Here is a 17,647-nt window from a genome sequence, read left to right as displayed (position 1 = left end):
TTCTACTAAATGACACTGTTTATTTTGACTTAACTGAAAAAAAGCTACATACTTGTAGGTCAATAGAAGAGTTTATAACTGGTGCAGCTAATAATCATAGCTATTAAAAAGCCGCTCTAAAGTAGCTGTGCACAAGTTGGTTTTTGGCCATTTCTGATGTTAGTCCTGGGTGCTTGTCTCTTTTTCTAGACTGAACTGTTTGGAATGCTTTATAATTCAGGGAGAAGATGGGATAAAAGAAATCCTTACCTTCAGTCATGCTATTCTGAATTTTAACAATCCTTTAAATATCAAGAATAGCCTTGTACCTTCTCTATCTACTGTACTAAAACTGTGCTCCTGATGGGCGTCTTTGAGCAGGAAGAGGATGCTAGCTTCCAGTAGACGGAGAGGGACAAAAAAGAGCTTGAATGAGCAAAATCTCCAAGGAGGATGGTTTATTTTGCAAATGGTAACACCAGGGAAGACTACAGCATGGAAGAGGAAGAAGAGGGGCAGGGGGAGCAGCAGCCTCTTGACACAGTGAGCCCCAGGTATTGGTTTTCTGGAGCTCAGCAGGGATAACAGGAAGAAGGGAATGCAGCATGATGTAACACATTTCTAAAGACTTGAGAAAAAAATTAAAGCATTTAAATAAGCTAAGCGTGGTCACTTGTCTGAAAGATGATGCCCTTGCTAGGAGGAAAGGAAAAAAAAATCTCTAAAAATATTTAAAACTATCCCGTTTGGGCCAGATTTTGGAAGCGGTTCCAACTTTAGTCCCACAAGTGCCTCCAGGTAATAAGTGCCAATGGGATCCTGGGCTGCATTAGGCAGAGTGTTGCCAGCAGGTCGAGGGAGGTGATCCTGCCCCTCTTCTCAGCCCTGGGGAGGCCTCACCTGGAGTACTGTGTCCAGTTCTGGGCTCCCCCCTACAAGAGAGACATGGTGCTACTGGAGAGAGTCCAGCGGAGGGCTACAAAGAGGATGAGGGGACTGGAGCATGTCTCCTCTGAAGAAAGGCTGAGGGAGCTGGGCCTGCTGTTTAGCCTGCAGAAGAGAAGACTGAGAGAGGATCTGATCAATGTCTACAAGTATCTGAAGGGGGGGGTGTCGAGAGGATGAGGCCAGTCTCTTCTCCGTGGTGCCCAGCGACAGGACAAGAGGCAACGGGCATAAACTGAACCACAGGCAGTTCCATCTGAACATGAGAAAAAACTTCTTTCCTGTGAGGGTGACAGAGCACTGGAACAGGTTGTCCAGAGAGCTTGTGGAGTCTCCTTCCCTGGAGATATTCAAAACCCACCTGGACGTGATCCTGGGCAATGTGCTCTAGGTGACCCTGCTTGAGCAGGGGGGTTGGACTAGCTGATCTCCAGAGGTCCCTTCCAACCTCAACTGTTCTGTGATTCTGTGATTTCTCTGAGACTTACGTCTTTCTAAATTCAGATCTCTGTATAGCTGTTACGTATGTTCAATGTAGATAAGAAGTCTGCTGCTCATGGTGAGGTTATTTAAAGCACATGATATATTAGCTGAAACCAGCCAGGGACAACGGCCTGTGAGGAGATTAATTAAACAGGCCACTGGTTTTCTTCTTTGCATAGTGGCAGACTATTTCATATTGCCAGCTGCATGGTACAGGACAATGTTTAGTGCAACTTCATGCATGAGCTTGGCTTTATATTTTTTACATTAAAGCTTTCTTCTTGTTTTTGGTCTAGTCCAGACTCTCCTGGGGGCTGTATCTCTGGTTTTAGGCAGTTTGAATTGCAACCACTTCATTTCTTAATAAGTTCATTGCGAAGTGAGTTAAACTTAGTAAGTTTATGATTGATTAGCTCACTTTAAGAATAGATCAATTGGAATGCAATCATTATTGAAGAAACAAACTTTTTGCTTTTTTTTCTCCCCCTTTTAATATCTCCTGGCATTATCTCAAGGGTTTATCACCAGTGAGTCAAAGAGCAATTTAAAAACAATGGCAAAAGCCTGATTATTGTAAAAGTAGCTGATGACCAGGATTCAGCATGTGAGGTACGCTGTGAATTTTGTTCTACTTTCATAGTCAGAACAATGTGGCAGAAAGCACTTGCAATAATATCAAAATAGGATGATTCTAATTAAGGATTGACCGTTTTGTCTGTCCACTGGCCCAAAAACGGATCAAGTCCTTCCTGACATGCTTGTCAAATTTATTCTAAAAGACTTGTAGCAATGGTACTGCATCACCTCCCTCGGGGATAGATTTTAGTGTTTTGTTACCCTTTCTATCAGAAAGTTTTTCTTTGTGTTTAACCCAGACCTTGCTGGCTGCATTTTAAGTTTATTTCTCATCCTATTAACAAATTACTCTTTTGTCTTTCATTATCTTTTTCTATATTGGACTAGTACCATGCCTCCTTTTAGCTTTTCCATCTGTAGTGTAAACACCACCATCTCTTTGCGTCTTTTTGCCTTAGTCTTACTTCCAAGATAGTTACTCATTCTTACTGCTGTCCTCTGGACTTTCACTGATTTGTCCATGTGCTTTTCAAGTGTCGTGGCCAAAACAGAACGGAAGCCTCCAGCTGGGGCTCACCGAGGCAGAAGAGTGCATGACTGCTACTTAAGCAGCTGTTTCCCATCTTGGCTAAGTGCAGAGCCCTGAAATTATTTCCTTGTATCCTGGGGTTTTTTTTTCAGAATGTTTCTTTTATAGACATTCTTTTGAATTGTATTCCTCTTTTCCATACTGCTCTCAGCTTCTTTGCCAAGATATATTTACAGATACATTATCTATTGCGTCAATCCATTTGCTAATGAAAGTACTAAGTATAGATGTCCAAGGCAGAGCCCTGCTCTGCACATGCCACTGTGCTCGACAGTGAAATATTGTTAACTAATCTCTGTATATTCTTTCACAGAAAAACACATTTTCTAAGAACAATTAGACCCATGGCTGACCCTTGTTATTTGAAGCCATATGAAGCTACTTGCTCTCATTCCATCCTCTTATATTAAATACACTTTTTCCTGCCAGTGATCTTTTTAAATAAACACCACATCTCTATTTATACCATTATGGCAGATACTTAGATTAATTCTTTTATTACCATATGATGTATTAGCTATAAAGAGAAATTATTATATTGCAGTTAAACACCAAAAAGCAACTTAAGATGGCAAAATTAGTTACTCAAAAAGTGTGAATAGCTAGAACTAGGGTTGCCTACAGGATTTGAATTCAATGCCTTGTCCTTATGCATCATGATAGGCTTTAACTACAAGATTATGAACCACTTTTTCCAAAAGACCACTGCCTCTCTTTGTGCGTAGGACAGTTACTCATTCAAGAGAGCATGGTCTATTCTCAGTGTCTTTTATGCACCCGTGCGGTCTGTCCTCTTTTACTGGCTGTGCAACATCCAAATGCAGTGCAGAATGGGGACTTGGTCATTCCTCCCGGGCTCTTGAAGGGGCGTCACATAAAGGGGTGTCATATGACGTATCTGAATGGTCTATAAATATGAATGTTTGCCGTACAAATATGAGAGCGAAAATTGTCGGTAGTCAGTTCATTTAGAGTATCCAGTTAGATAGGCTATGGGACATCCAGCTTTTTACGCTATGGATAGCGGTCCTATTGTAGCCTTCTGTAGCAGCTATGAACGTCAACCGTGCTGCCGGCAGACTGCAGGTGTTTCTGACTGGAGCCCAGCAAGCTCATATCATACACTTATGAACTGTCAAAATTAACATAGGGATCATATGGGAACTCTAAGGTAGAGCCTGCCATAGTATCTGACTCTCTGAGTCACCTTTCAGTTGCCTTTATTATGAAATCATCTTTTCTTCCTTCTCAGGCTTCTGTTTCAGTCGCATCTGCCATGTTCGCAGTGGTTACAGGTGAGGTTCCTGTAGACAGCGGCATCCCTCGCTCCGCAGTTCTCGTCCAGCCAAAGTCATCGCCTGCTCCATCCCGCTGCTAAGGAGGCCTGCGTTGTAGGCAAAAGAACGATGCATGATGCCTAGACCCTTTTCCATTTTTCAATATAGGTAGGAGATTTAGGATCCCCTTCATGATGGAAAAAGCTGCCACTGAGCATTCTTTTAACTTCTTTAAGTCCAATCTAAATTAATCTTTCTGAAAAGCTTAAGCAGTCTGAATAATAAAACATAATTCTGCGAAATGCCCCATGTCCTTTCCACTCATGGGTCTTCTCTACAACTTTGAATATTTGGCTCTGGGGCAAATTTTCATAAGAATAGTGAAAGCTGAATCAGTAGCCCTCTCCTCTGCCAAATCTCAAGACTCTGAAATGCTTTAATATCGCTGTGATTTACAGCAGTGAAAATGCTGAAGAGTTGTTTTAATGTGGACTAAAGAAAATCCATTATTTCGCTCATACCCATATTTTCTAACATTTTGAAGACCTTTTTTTTTTCTCTGTGTTACAAAATACCTCAGCTCTAGCAACAAATTATCAGCAAGTGAAAATAATGTTTCTGATAAGCGTTGTATAAACTTAATTAAAGGTATCACTGTCAATGTGACCTACAATAAGGTATATTAATTAGCAGGCAGCAAGTAGGCTACGTTCAAACAAAATTTATTCCAGTCTGGGAAAAGCAGTTGAGCATTTGGGATTGGACGGCCATAACTAAATGGAAAGCACGGTGCAAATAAAGAAAAGGCTTAAGGACTAGCAAAATAGTAGAAACTGGCCTAGAGGCAGGAACTGAGGGCATAAAGAAAAAGCAAATGGGTCATAATAATAACTGCTGCCAAGAACGTTGTCTCAGGAAGCTGGCATCCGGACAATATGACTCTGCTGGCTGAGGTTTATTCCGGACGGGTTTTGCTAGGCTGCTGTAGGCAGGGCAGTGCTGCGCCTGTAGAGGTGGGGCCTGCAAGTGGTTGCAATCAGTTCATTCTCCTCAAAGATCAGCAGCCTCCTACCATACAAGAGATGTCGATCTCATTTCTTCTTCTGCTGTACAGAGCAAGGCAGATGTACACAAGCAGATAGAAGAGGTACTTGTTCTGAGGTAGTGATGAGGTCTTTTACTAATTCCTCCCAGGAACAAAATAACCTGCCCTGCTCTGTTGTGCTGAGAAACCAGTTATTGACTGCTGTGATAATGGTTATTTTACTGTATACTTAGTTGATCAAAGGAATGTCACAGTGTTGCTTAAGGAAACACTGCGCAGTTGATCAAGCAGGTGACATTTTTAAAGTAAGGATAGAGGAAAACTGCAGTGAAGTCCAGTTCTTCTAGCACTAACATTTTCCAAGGAAGAGGGGTTTTTTTTGTTTGTTTGTTTGTTTAACATGTGGGAAGAGAAGCTTATGAACACTTTGTCCTTTTAAGCTCGCTTTACATTGTTGAGAACCGCCTAGAGATGGAGGCGCCAAAAAACTTTCCGAAAATGTCTGAATCTGTATTTCAAATTCCAAGTTGATCGTTTTACATAGAATTTTAACTTTAGAGATGAATCAGGCATGAACTCTTGCAATTTAGTCACAACGCAACTTCCTTTAAGTCTTAAAGAGCCAGTTGGTGGCAGTTTATTCTTTATATCATTTTTGTAAAAGAGGATACAGAACGGTAGCGCGGTCTTCCAAACCGTAGGTGTGGTACAGCAGAACTTTAGAAGAAGATCTCAGCTCTGCTCAGGAGAGCTACTGACGTATTCAGCGACGTTGCACTTGGATTTGATTTCTTCTTCATCCAATGCTATTTTTATTTCCTGGTTACTCTGTCTTAAATTTAAACCTCTGATACATCTACAGAAACCTATTTAATCACATTTTATTGGCCTTAAAAGGGGAGGGAGTAACCTGAGAGTTAAACGATAACAGAGGAGACTTTGCAGTTGGAACGCTGCTTGAAACCTGGGCCATAAAAGAATCCAGCTCACCTTTCCAGCTCTGTGTCTAACACAGGCTTCATGCAGGCTTTTGTCACTAAAGTAAAACTGGTGAACTTCCAAAATACAATAGCAGATTTGTAGCCAGTGTTTCCACTTTGTTGCTTTTCCAGACATATTTTAAATACGTTCTGTGGCTTCTGATAGTGCGAGTGTCTTTCTTTTACTTCACCATGTAAGCTACAGCCATAAATCCGCCTTACGCAATGGAGCCACTAATACTCAAGGTATCTAGGAGCACTGAGACAGCTATCATTTGTCAGTGCTCCTAACAGAAGTCACTGAAATTAATTACATTTTGTCTAATGAATTTTGTACTGTTTTGTCTTCAGGAACATGAAGAAGATGAAGAAGGTTCTGAGAGACATGATATACACTCTCTGAGTGAAAAATGCCACCTTGGAGTACAAGGTGTTGAGTATGGATCAGTTAATGATATAGTGGATTTTTCTCAAAGAAGTACTTTTGCAAAGATTAATGAAATTTCAGAACATGATCCATAAAGTAAAGCGTCTCAGCTTTTAAATAATGAATGTTGCCATTCCGCTATGTCTCTGATGAAAATACTTTACAGGCCATGAATGAATCACTAGCAGGCCATGGAATAACACATCTCTTCCCTCTGCCCAGCACAGCATGATTTCTGTGGTCAGCAGAGAAAAGAGCAACACCGTCACTGAAGAGAGAAAGGAGCTCAGTGAGGGTCTAATAAGGCCTTTGCCGCGTTTACAACACACTTTATTTAAGCTAAGGAGATAGCTGGAGCTTCTGCCATCTGGTTCCCATTTAACTGAAGCTCTTACTTTTTGATGCATGGATCTTAGACCTGTCATTATTAGTTGATTACTTTTCCAAGACGGAAAACGTACCGCTTCAGACAGTACAGTGCAATTCAATATTCTGGAACACTTAATGCAGCCTGCAAAGTCCTGTTTTGTTCTGGGAGGGGCTACAGATTTTTCCTCATTCATCAGAGCAGCAAAATGAATAAAAAATTAATCTTAGCTGACTGAAAACACGTAAAGCTTATCCTATTAAATAGTCAATAAAGTGAGTGGCTGAACACTACTAACCATGATTTTATGAATTCTTGCTGTCTGGCCTCTGATTTTCTTTGCAAACTCAAATCTTGGTTGATATTCATAAGAAGGTGTATTGGCTTTACAGAACAATCAAGCTAATAAAAGAAGAATATACTTATCCTAGCTGATGTGCTCCTACAATAATCTCATTATGAGATATTGAATATTGCCTAAGCTACTTATAGTTGCCCTTTTTTGATTACTTACATGCATCAAGAAAGTGAGAAGAGCATCTGGAAGAGTGGACTATGGAAAGTGCTATGCAAGATGAGTTTTCTGGACAACATTTTGAGTGGATTTCTGAAATACACTTTTCACTGGCAGTTCCGTGGTAGTTGAGAAAAAGCACATTCCAGTCTCGGTTCTGTATGGGCCTGTGTGGTTTCTGCCTGACTAAATGGAATAAACAAAATTCTCCAGTCACTGGGCTGTCAGCTAAAAATGCAAATCAGTGGTGCTCTGTTGTATATACTGTGCCTTTTTTTTCGTTTAAAAAAAAGAAGAAGTAGACTGAGTATAATGGTTTAGGCCATGAGGATGGGTTTGTCTGTTTTTTTTTTTACAAGACAAATAGTCACCTCAAAAGCTTTTTTCTTTCTGAAAACTAGTGAACTGGTGAAAAAATAAGTTTCTGAAACACGGTCATTGAAAGCAGAGGGTCCATTTGTGTAAATGCAACTCACTATAAACCATGCCTGAGTCCCTCAGGGAAGATAGAAAATGACACGACCTCCAAGCAGGAGTGAGTGTTTAGCCTATCTCTGTATAACAAGTGCTGGGGATGACTGAAAGGCTCTCCCGCAGGCTGCTGAGTGTGTAGTTTCCTTGGCGTTTCTGTTTTCCCAATTTTAAAATTTGAGAGTTGAATTCTTAACCTTTCACCTCCTGCTATATAAACTAGGGGCCAGAATCAATAAATATTTCAGCTGATGTGGAGCACTCCACAGACCTGTCTGCACTGGTGGATGAAATATTGAAACTTAAATGATTTCCATTACGCACAACTGTTGTCTTGTGATAAGTCTTCTGCATGTTAAGTCCCAGGATTTTATAATGTAATGCTGCGGTCAAAACAGTGGAAATTATTCCCATTAGTCATCCTCTCTTTTTTTTCCTATTTTTTTTGGATGCTTTAGCATTTAATATGCACAGTCTTGAATGCCAAAGGAGCCAGTTCTTGAAGTATTTTTTGCTTTTACCGAAAATTCCAGGTGTAGCCAACTGTACTAATGAAATTCATCTTTTCCCACAGCGTTGTCACCCCGATGCAAAACCAAGTGCTATCTCTTAAGTCCAGTGTCCTGTACAATACCAGCAAGAGTGGATGGGTCTAACCTCTTGGACGAGCGGGAATGGCTTCCCTCCGAACAGGCTGGCTGGGAGGGTTCCTGCCTGCCACGGCCAGGTCCACCCTCTTCTGGGAGGCTCTCGTCGTCGCTCCACAGAGGTTCGGCAGCTCTGCTGTAAAAGCCACCCGTACAATGCAGCCAGGCTTGTTAGTAATATGCTGGTGTGCACCATACTGTAATCTGCAGCAACTACAGAGCTGCTGAAGATATTGTAGAGAGAGAATTGAGGAAGGATTATGAATTTACGATTTTCATTCAACCTCTGCAGTGAACTTTGCACAGTAAGTAACACTTTTGTCCACCATTTAGCCCTGGAGCGCAAGCAGATGTCAGTATATTGGTACAGGGGGTTCTTTATATGTCACCGCCTCCTGCAGGTCTCTCGGAAGTGTGCTTCAGCAACTGTTAGAGGCTCTATCTATAGCAGTTTTAGTGTCTTTTCAGTGAGGATATAGCAATGCATGTCTCCCGTATGGAAGAATCATAGGGTAATAGTCATTCAAAGGGTAATTACTCAAATTTATACTTGTATGTCTCAATCTAAACTGAATTTGTTTTGACGTCTCTTCACAATCCTATGCCTACTGAAGAGGCAACTTAGAGCTATGCTGTTCACTGTTCAAGTTCTGAATTACGTTTTTAACAAGGGTGCTGATTTCTTTTTCTTTCAGTTAGTGCCAATGCCTTTAACAGTGTCTAAGGGAGATTACTGTTCTGCATTTAGCACAATAAACCTTTGGAAAGGAACAGTCTTTTCCATCACCAGTTTTGATGTTTCACTGCAAGGCAGAAAATCACCGCAGCATCCTGTTGCCTGCAGAGTCATTCATCCTGGCTTTCTCCTGGTTGCATAAGGGAAGCTGAACTAAGATGGCTCGCGACCTGCCCCTTTTGTCTGGGTAATACATACGAGAGGCTCCGTTTCCACTCTGCTCGGTTTTTGGCAGGTTGTCTCTCTTCTTCGCTGCTTCTAGTTTGCGCCTGATGACACCTATGTTGGGAAGTTGGGAGTAAGGGTGAGAAAAAGGAAATGGGTGATGGAGATCTGGAGGGACTCTTTAGCAGGTTACCCAGCTGTGAAACTGGTATAATAAGTCCACTGAGTTCCCCTTACTGAAAATTAAAATAGAGTTGTTTGTTTTACATCTTTCTGGAAGGTAATTGAAAGGAGCTGTGTCTCCTCCTGTAGCATCATTTCCTCTTATTTTCTTTGTTATCCATGAATAATCAAGACTATATGCAAGCTACTGGTGATACGTGGAGAATGACCCCTTCAGGACCCAACCCTAATGCTTTGTTTTTGTCACCTCGAGGCTTGAAGTTGCAGCGTAGGCAGTAGATTCCTGCTGTTGTCTTTAGTGTCTTATCTGAGGTGGCAGCAGTCTATATGTGCCCCCAGAAAGGCAGCTGAGCTACTGCGCAGTTAAGTTGTTCCTGTGCTCCAGAAGCTCTAGCTGCGGATCGAGTCTCATTTTGCCAGGTGCTGCGGAAATAAGAAATAAAAGATGGCCTTTACCAGTGAGAAGCAACTTTTAGTTCACAATCGACGATAACAGGTTACGCACAGCCAGTGAGCGGGCAGTGCTCGTGCCTCCTTATGAGCTGGCAAGAAGCTGTGAAAAAGGCAGCTGAGTCTTTACTAGGGCCTGGCTTAATCAAACTCTGTGAGGTCAATACACCAGTGATCTGGCTGCCTTAGGGCTCAAGAAGTCTTCAACAGCTTAAGGTATGCTGTTGGCAAAAAGAAGGAAAAGGAAACTCCAGATCCCACCCTGTGTCCTTCTTGTCTTGCTCATCTGGTCCTATTTAAAATATCTCTTCTGTAGCACTGCTAGCTGTTCTTCTGTCACACCTACAACAATGGGTTGTAACATGACGTTACAAGAAGTCCATGCTAAATGCTTTGGCAAAACCACGTATATTCTGAAATGAAATCGGGTTTACTGTGGTGTTACTAAAGCACTAAATAAACAGACCGACTCAGAAGGCTGGCAGAACGTGGGTGGGTGGATAAATAAGCTTTGATACTAATGTCAGTCATGCTAATTCCTACGCTTTGAAAAAAGTGCGATAAACACAGCTGCCAGAAATGTAATCTGGAATTATTCTAATTTAATTTAATTGTCACTGCAATGAAAGTAACTAAGCACCTTGCCTTGCTTTCTTTTCGACTAGACTAATTCAGATAATAATGACTTTCAGAGTCTTTCATGACTAGGTGGGAGTGTAGCCTCTTCAGTTTTGCTTTTTTCAAAGACCAGAGTATGCACGAAACTATCTTATGAAATTCTGTCTTCAGAATTTCAGAATTTCTTCAGAATTTCTTCCAGAATTTTGTCTTCTTTTATTTGTTACATGCAGAATTTGTATCTTAATTTATAACCTGTTGTAAGTCCCTTGTGTTCTTCTCCTAAGTAACTTAGTGTGTTTAATAGTAAAGCCAGACAAGGATATTTTCAATGGTCATGAACTATTTAGCTGCTGATCATGGATGAGGATGAGAACCAGAAGTCACTGTAAAGAAAGACATCGGGGAGAAAAGATAAGAAGCTGAAAACAGACGATCTCTGGATAATCCCTCATTTTTCATTTCCTCTATATACCAAAAGCCACCCAACTCCTTTTCATTAGAGGAGCTGAAAGATCTGTCACTCCTAGCATTGCAGGAAATTCTGATTGGGCTTCCACCTTGGTGGCCAGTCCCTTTTGGGAGAGCGGAAAATGAAGCTGGATGACAGGTTATTTCAGGACATTTCTTTTTTTGCAACTGCTACTTTTTGAAGTAGTCTATTTAGTCACCACGACTGGTGTAGCTAGAAGTAAATAACTGATATATACATTTGATTTGCAAGCGTCATTGATTTTAAATAATGTAAAAGAGATCAGTGTCAGAAGTTAATGCCATAAAATAAAAATATTAATATTTATATCGCTAAGTTTTATATATAGGCATATTTTATTAATTTACAGTGATAAGTTTTATTAGTGAAATCTATCAATTTCGAAAACGTGTTAATTGTAGCAAATCGATCTGACAAGGAGCAATTCCATTAGTTGCAGCATCTTTTCCATGTGTGAACACTAGATGGCACTGAAAGACAGGAGCCGGGTAGTTAAAATGGAGACTTACTTTAAATTTCTCAGGGTTCGTGTACTTCAGTGGAGGTTCACTGAAGCAAAACTGATATTCTGTAGATATATTTTGTGAAAAAAGGAAAGCATCACAGAATTACAGAAACTATACTACATGACTTAGTAGTCGGTCAAACCTATAGAAGAAATGAGCAGTATTTGAGACTAAAGGGCAGACTATGATATTTAGCGTGTCCCACGCCCTGTCCAGGACCACCACTGGACCTGCCTGCTGAGGACAAGGCTGGTCACCCCTGGGACAAGGCCTGGCAGCAAAATCCCTCTGGAGCCAGAGGTGCTGCAGCTTTCCTTTTCCATGTGCCTGTGCTGCTTCGCAGAAAAGGAATTTCTTCTTCAATCCATGAGCTTTCCCGTATTTACGCTTGTACTCTTTGAGCGCAGCTCCGGCGCAACAGAGTCAGGAACAGCAGCTTTCACAGCATTTCGTATTCTGACCGTACACCTACCTGATCAAACACTAATCTCTGGGTTGATAGAGGAGACACGTCGGAGTTTGGTACAAAGTCAGAGCTTACAACTACAATGAGCCTTTAATAAAAACCATGCAGAGTAAACACTAGAGGAAAGAACTGGGGCGGGAATCAGTGCCTCTGACTCAGGCTGCAAACTCTGACTCACAAACAACGGACAACACTTCAGCCTGCTCTTAAAGGGCCAATTATCCTTATAATGGTGGGAAAAACGTAACGGCCTGTCATGTGCAAGGGATGACTGCTGGTTATTTGATGTTTTATTCTGATCTCAAAAATTAGGAATACTTAGTTTTATTTAAAATGGAAAAGTAAGCCCTCCAAAGTTAGGAAATTCCAGGTCTACGAGTAACAATGCAACTGTATTTCAGCCTATTCTGTGCACGACATGAGGCAGAGATCCTTTGGGACAAAATGGTATGCGTTCATGTAATTAAAAAATGTAGCATATAGCGCACGCACAAGACAGCACAACTATGGCTGTAGCAAGCCTGTCCTAGCATTTCAGCACTTGACTTACCCATTCAGATAAAATTCTTCTCTAGATGTAATTTTATATATAACATTTAATTAAAAAAAAAAAGATGCAGTGCAATGCTGTGTACTCCACAGCATTGTACTCCAGAGCTGTGTACTCCAACAGAGTGTACTCCAGCATTTTAACCCCAAGTATGACCTGGTTAGATCTCTGCTTACATCTGCTTGAAACTGCGAACATCAAACTGTCACTGAAATGCTTGTTCTTTGGAGAGCTCTAGAAAACATCCACTGCTATGTTTTCTGCGGGCTGGATAATCACACTTTTTCTCTTTCTAGCATCTCAAAGCCCACATTGATCATGTTTTCAGATTTACACTAGCCACTTCGGGAAACCCTTGCTTCAACCTCTCATTGCAAAATCCCGCTCCAGACCTCTGTTTTTATAGGTACTAGGTAGTTACATGAATACAACCAACGACCTCACTGACTTGTGGCACACGTTTTATCGCAGTTGCTACAACTCTGAAACAACTGGAAAATGTCAGTTATGTGCCCGATATCACAAGGCAGGTTTTGCTTTCCTTACTTTTTGCAGGGTTGAGTTTGTATCGCAAGGAACCACAGCTGCATGTTTAGTACAGAAGAACATCATAGCGATTGCTACTCCCGGCTTGCTCTCTTACCCCTCGACCACTGTTTTAGATGGCTGGAAAAAAAAAAAAAAGAAGGAAAAATGACGAGAGCATTATTTTACTCCCACGCTCCGCGGGCGAAGGCCCCGCGCCAGCTCCTTGCCGGCTGCAGCCCCGCGGGCGAGACCCTCCTCAGCTCTGAGCGGGGCTGAGAGAACCAGCGCTGACCCTGAGCTGAGCCTCCCCTTTCTCCTCGCTCCCAGCACAGTCACCCAGCTAAGCGCTAAAATCAGATTTATTTATTGACCTCGCAGTAAAAGGGAAAGCGACGGCCAGCACGAGCTGGAGGTGAACCCAAGGGCACCCCACGCTAGCCAAACCGCGCAGGGAAGAGGGCGAAGACAGCGCGGGGGCTTCGCCTCCTGCGTCCTGGCCCTGCAGGCGGCCGGGGCACCTTTGGGTGCCCTGAATGCTGCTCTAGCACCTTCCAGACATGACTCTGCCGCCTCACTGGGCTTCGTCTCAAGAAGGAGCTAGGGAAGGGACCGGACCGGACCGGACCGGACCGGACCGGACCGGACCGGACCGGACCGGACCCAGGCCGCCTCGAGAGCAAGCCACACTCAAGATGGCGGAAAGCAGCCGCCGCTCTTGGCGCCGCGCTCAAGATGGGCCCCTGCCCCGCCCCCTTCGCCCGCCCCCCTCCCGGCCCCGCCCCCGGCAGTGACTTCCGGAGGGCGAGGGCGTCTGTCCCATGGTAACTGCGCCACGGTGGAGACGCTGCGGGGGCCGCTCGCTTCCTGCCGCCCGCGCCACAACAACGGAGCCCGCCGGGGCCGCCGCGCCGCGGCCAGGTACGCGCTGCTGCCGCTGCCGCCGCCGCTGCGCCGCGCTGCAAGGCGGAGCGGAGCGGGGCGGGAAGGCGGCTGCCCGCCGGGCAGGGCGGTTTGCCGGCGCCACCGAGGTGCGCGACGGCGGGGAGGGTGGTAACGGCCGCGCCGCCGGTAACGGCCGCGCCGCCCCGCAGCCGGCTCAGCGCGGAGCGGAGCTCCCGGCCCGGGGCGGCGGGGCCCCCGCAGCGGCGCGGGGCGGCGGGCTCGGCTCTGCCGCCTCCCGGTTGCCGGCAGACGGGGCTGGCCGGGCGGCTCGGCTCGGGCTCGGCTCGGCTGGGGCCGGGCGGCTCGGAGGCGCTCTCTGCCGGCGCCGCGCTGCTGCCAGCCCGCCGCGCCGCCTGCCCCGGGGGCCCGCGGTGGGGAACCTTAACGGCGGGAGCGCTTCGGAGCGCCGCTGAGCCGCGGGCGGGGCGCCCCTGACCCGTGGGCGACGGCGGGTTGTGCGCTTAGCTGGAGGAGGGGGTCTCGTTGGGACGGCGGCAGGCGCACGTTGCTGTGTGTGAGGGAGCGGGCAGCGAGTGACGCCCTCTCTTCTGTGCCTCAGTTCAAAAACTTGTGTAGGAGCGGGCGATGTTCAAGCCCCTTCGTGGTAACTTGTAACTCGCGCTGGAGCCGGAAACACTTATCGGTGATGGCACCTGCAGCCGCTGCGCCTGTTCATCAGCTGCGCCCTGCTCACCAAATGCCTTTACCCTCCACGTAAAGGACGACTCGCCTGGTGGTTTCTTATCCCATCTTCTTCGTAGCAGAAGAGGAAGGGATGTTAGCGTTTTAGTTGTTCGAGAGCGCTCCTGCGGGAAAGGAGCAGGGCGCTCCCTCGGTTTTCTCAGCCTGTGGCTGAGGGATGGAAAAACAAAATTTTGCAAAACACTTGATTTCGGTTGTTCAAACTGGAGGTAGGGAAATAAGGGACAATATCCTTTTGAGGAGAGGGATGAAGAGCTGTAGTTACTTTGTGTACCTGTCTGTAGGTTGTGTGTATTTTGAATTACTAAAATTACTTGATCAGAATTCCTAACTAGCTCTCAGAATAGCAGTGTTAACTTCTGGTTTTGACAAGCAAACAAAAGAAGCCACTATTGCAAACCTGTAAAATGGTAATGAATGCTTAGTTTACCGTGTCTGAATTGTCAATGGGCTCATAAATAAACATGCTCAGATTTAAAAGTGTTGACAGGTAGGATTGCAGGGAAAATAAGGGCTAGAAAACAGTTTGAACAGGTAGGAGGACTGGCCGGAATCTTAGCTGATATGAAAGTCCCCTGCAGAAAAAAGTTAGCCCACTATTAATTGGTGGGGAGAGCTGCAGTATACTGTGTTTAAAAGTATTTATATCACCTAGGAGACCTACCTTAAGTCAGAGCTTCTCTGTGCCATTCCATCAGATGATGATAGCGTTAGACTAATCTCTATCCAAAAAACCACGTATTCAGCCTAGACTTAAGGCTGGGTGGATGACAAAGCAGAATAGGATCTGAGCATGGTAGGATCATTTGCTGGTAGCTTATTAGTCTCAGAATCTTTTCATTGCTTGTATTTCGTTTGGAGAGGTGGGGTTGGCTCTCCTTGAGATGGCCTCCCTTAACAGGGCAAGGGGACAAGAGATGTTAGAGCGGGGGGCATGTGAGCCCGAAGCAAACATCCTGTAGTGATGGAGAGGGAAAAGGTCTAGTGTGAAACAGCCAAGTGGAGGAAAAATCTTTGGAGTGGGGAAGCATATATTAAGCAACTTAAAGACTTACAAAATTTAAAGGCTTTTGCTGCAAATACTTAAGTTTGTCATCACTAAATTGTGGAACGATAATATAACAAATAATAGTAACATTCATAAACAACTACAAAAAGGAAAATGTAAAATAACTGTAATTTGTACTTTCTTCACTTTTTCAGGAGCTCCTAGAAACTGCAGTTAGCACTGGGATGCTGTCGTGCTAGTTGCTGAACAGACAAGTGACCTAAGATAGAAATTAAAAAGTCTAAACCCAAAAACCCTTGTCTTGTAAAGTTCTTGCAGCTTTTGTAGTAATTATCTTTAAACTGTAAACTTTAAATAAAAAAGAAAATCCTTTGAAACCAGGAATGTATGTCAGAATAAATCTGTGCCATAGTTTCAGCATTAGATACCTTGGAAGTCGTTAAATAAAAAGGAAAGTCAAATTCTACTAAAACATTTGTTTGCTGCTTTACAGTGAAGTGAGTAGTATCCTTTAGTAATGTAATAGCCTAGTTTGAGGACACAGTTATTTTGAGATTAAAGATTAAGTGTGTACATCAGTTAAAAGCAGATGGGTATTGAAACTAGGGTCTAATACTGTAGTGGTGCAAACTATTAAAGACTACAATAGGAGCTGAGTCTTTATAGCGTAACTGAGGAGTTTTTTTGCCCATTTGGATAGTATTCTCTCTACGTAGAGAATAACATGCAGACATTGGATTTGTTAACTTAGATCTGTAAGCATTAGGTGGGTTTGCGTGGTTTTTTGTTTTTTGTTGATCTGCTCCTGAAGTCATAGGAGCATAGTTAAGGTTGTTTGTGGAGGCGATATGTGCTAAATAAGGCTGTGCTGGTAGCTGTTTACCTCCGCAAAACCTGGAAGAGCACGAGCAGTGATTAGGTTTTAGTGTGTGGATATAGCAGCAGCTTTGCTTCAGTTTGGCCTTTTCTGTCTAATTAATACATGAGACATGAGTTCAGGATGAAGCCTGTTTGCTGTTTCTCAGTGGACAGGTTTAAAACATTGAGAAAGTAGTTGTCTTGTCCCTTCAAGTGTCTTTCTACTTGCTGGCTCTTTCCAAATTTGCTGCTGTTGCTAATTCGACTCTGTTGTGGAACACTCTGCAAAGCTATTTTTGACTGATCAGAGAATCACTGTAGCAGGAACAAAAGACATCGATGGGGCAGAGCAGTCCCAAAGGGCCCTGAGAAGAAAGAGATGGAATTCAGATTAGTAACCTATGGCAAGACTTTTTTTTTTTTTTGAGAAGAGGTGAAAAATAAGACTATTAAAGAACAAAGGTAAAAAGAACATGTGAAAACACTTAGTTCTCATAATGTTGCCCTTTCCCATGAGGAGACTTTTTCAATGGCTTTCATAGTAATGTTTCTCATATGTTAACTATAGATTTGAGCAGTAAGCTTTACTTTTCCTTTAAGCCTTTAACAGAGATGATTGATTTATTAGCTTTGATAGAGGTATAGAATTACTTTCAAACTTTGAAATACGTAATAAGCACCTTAGATAATTAGTGAGTCTACAGCTATCTCTCTTCAAAGTGGTCAATGGAATTAATTTGCTTTTGTAACCATGGTTATTTTCTTGTTCAGTGACCATATGGTATTTCTGAGTTTAGTGTGACTTCCTGTGAGCAGTTTTTACGAAGTCAGCTGTGCTTTGGTGTGAAGTGGAACAAAAATTAAGCCCAATGGGAGGGTGTGAAAATGCTGTTTTTGAGAAGGACCTAAATAAGCATGTTGCTCTCACTTTGTAGCATAAGAATAGATTATAGTCACTAAATTATACGTTCGGTGAGACTATAACGTAAAGACAGCTAAAACTTTTCACCATTGCTTGTATGACACTCTGAAGCTTTTTACGTAAACGTAACTATTGACAGATCAATATTCTGTTGCAAATTGCTTTACTGTCAAAATGAGACCTCTGTTACAGTAGCTCGCCTTTTAAGGGGCTCTCCTT

The 17,647-nt window shown here is 43.3% G+C and overlaps 1 protein-coding gene across 4 annotated transcripts in view; it reads left to right on the top strand.

The window, feature by feature from the left end:
• Window positions 1–13,778: 13,778 nt before the first annotated feature.
• DISP1 (dispatched RND transporter family member 1) overlaps window positions 13,779–17,647 on the top strand; it is a 93,145-nt gene continuing 89,276 nt past the window's right edge. Inside the window, exon 1 of one of the 4 annotated variants that reach the window (XM_068940213.1) lies at window positions 13,779–13,913. The gene's annotated coding sequence lies outside the window, so the exon portion shown is untranslated. The remainder of the gene's footprint in view (window positions 13,914–17,647) is intronic. The other 3 variants (XM_068940215.1, XM_068940216.1, XM_068940214.1) reach the window with 3 other exon arrangements.

The sequence above is a fragment of the Struthio camelus genome, chromosome 3, assembly GCF_040807025.1.
Source record: "Struthio camelus isolate bStrCam1 chromosome 3, bStrCam1.hap1, whole genome shotgun sequence".
Lineage (NCBI taxonomy): Eukaryota > Metazoa > Chordata > Aves > Struthioniformes > Struthionidae > Struthio > Struthio camelus.
The sequence above is the reverse complement of the archived record's forward strand: the minus strand, read 5'-3'. Positions and strand labels throughout refer to the sequence as shown.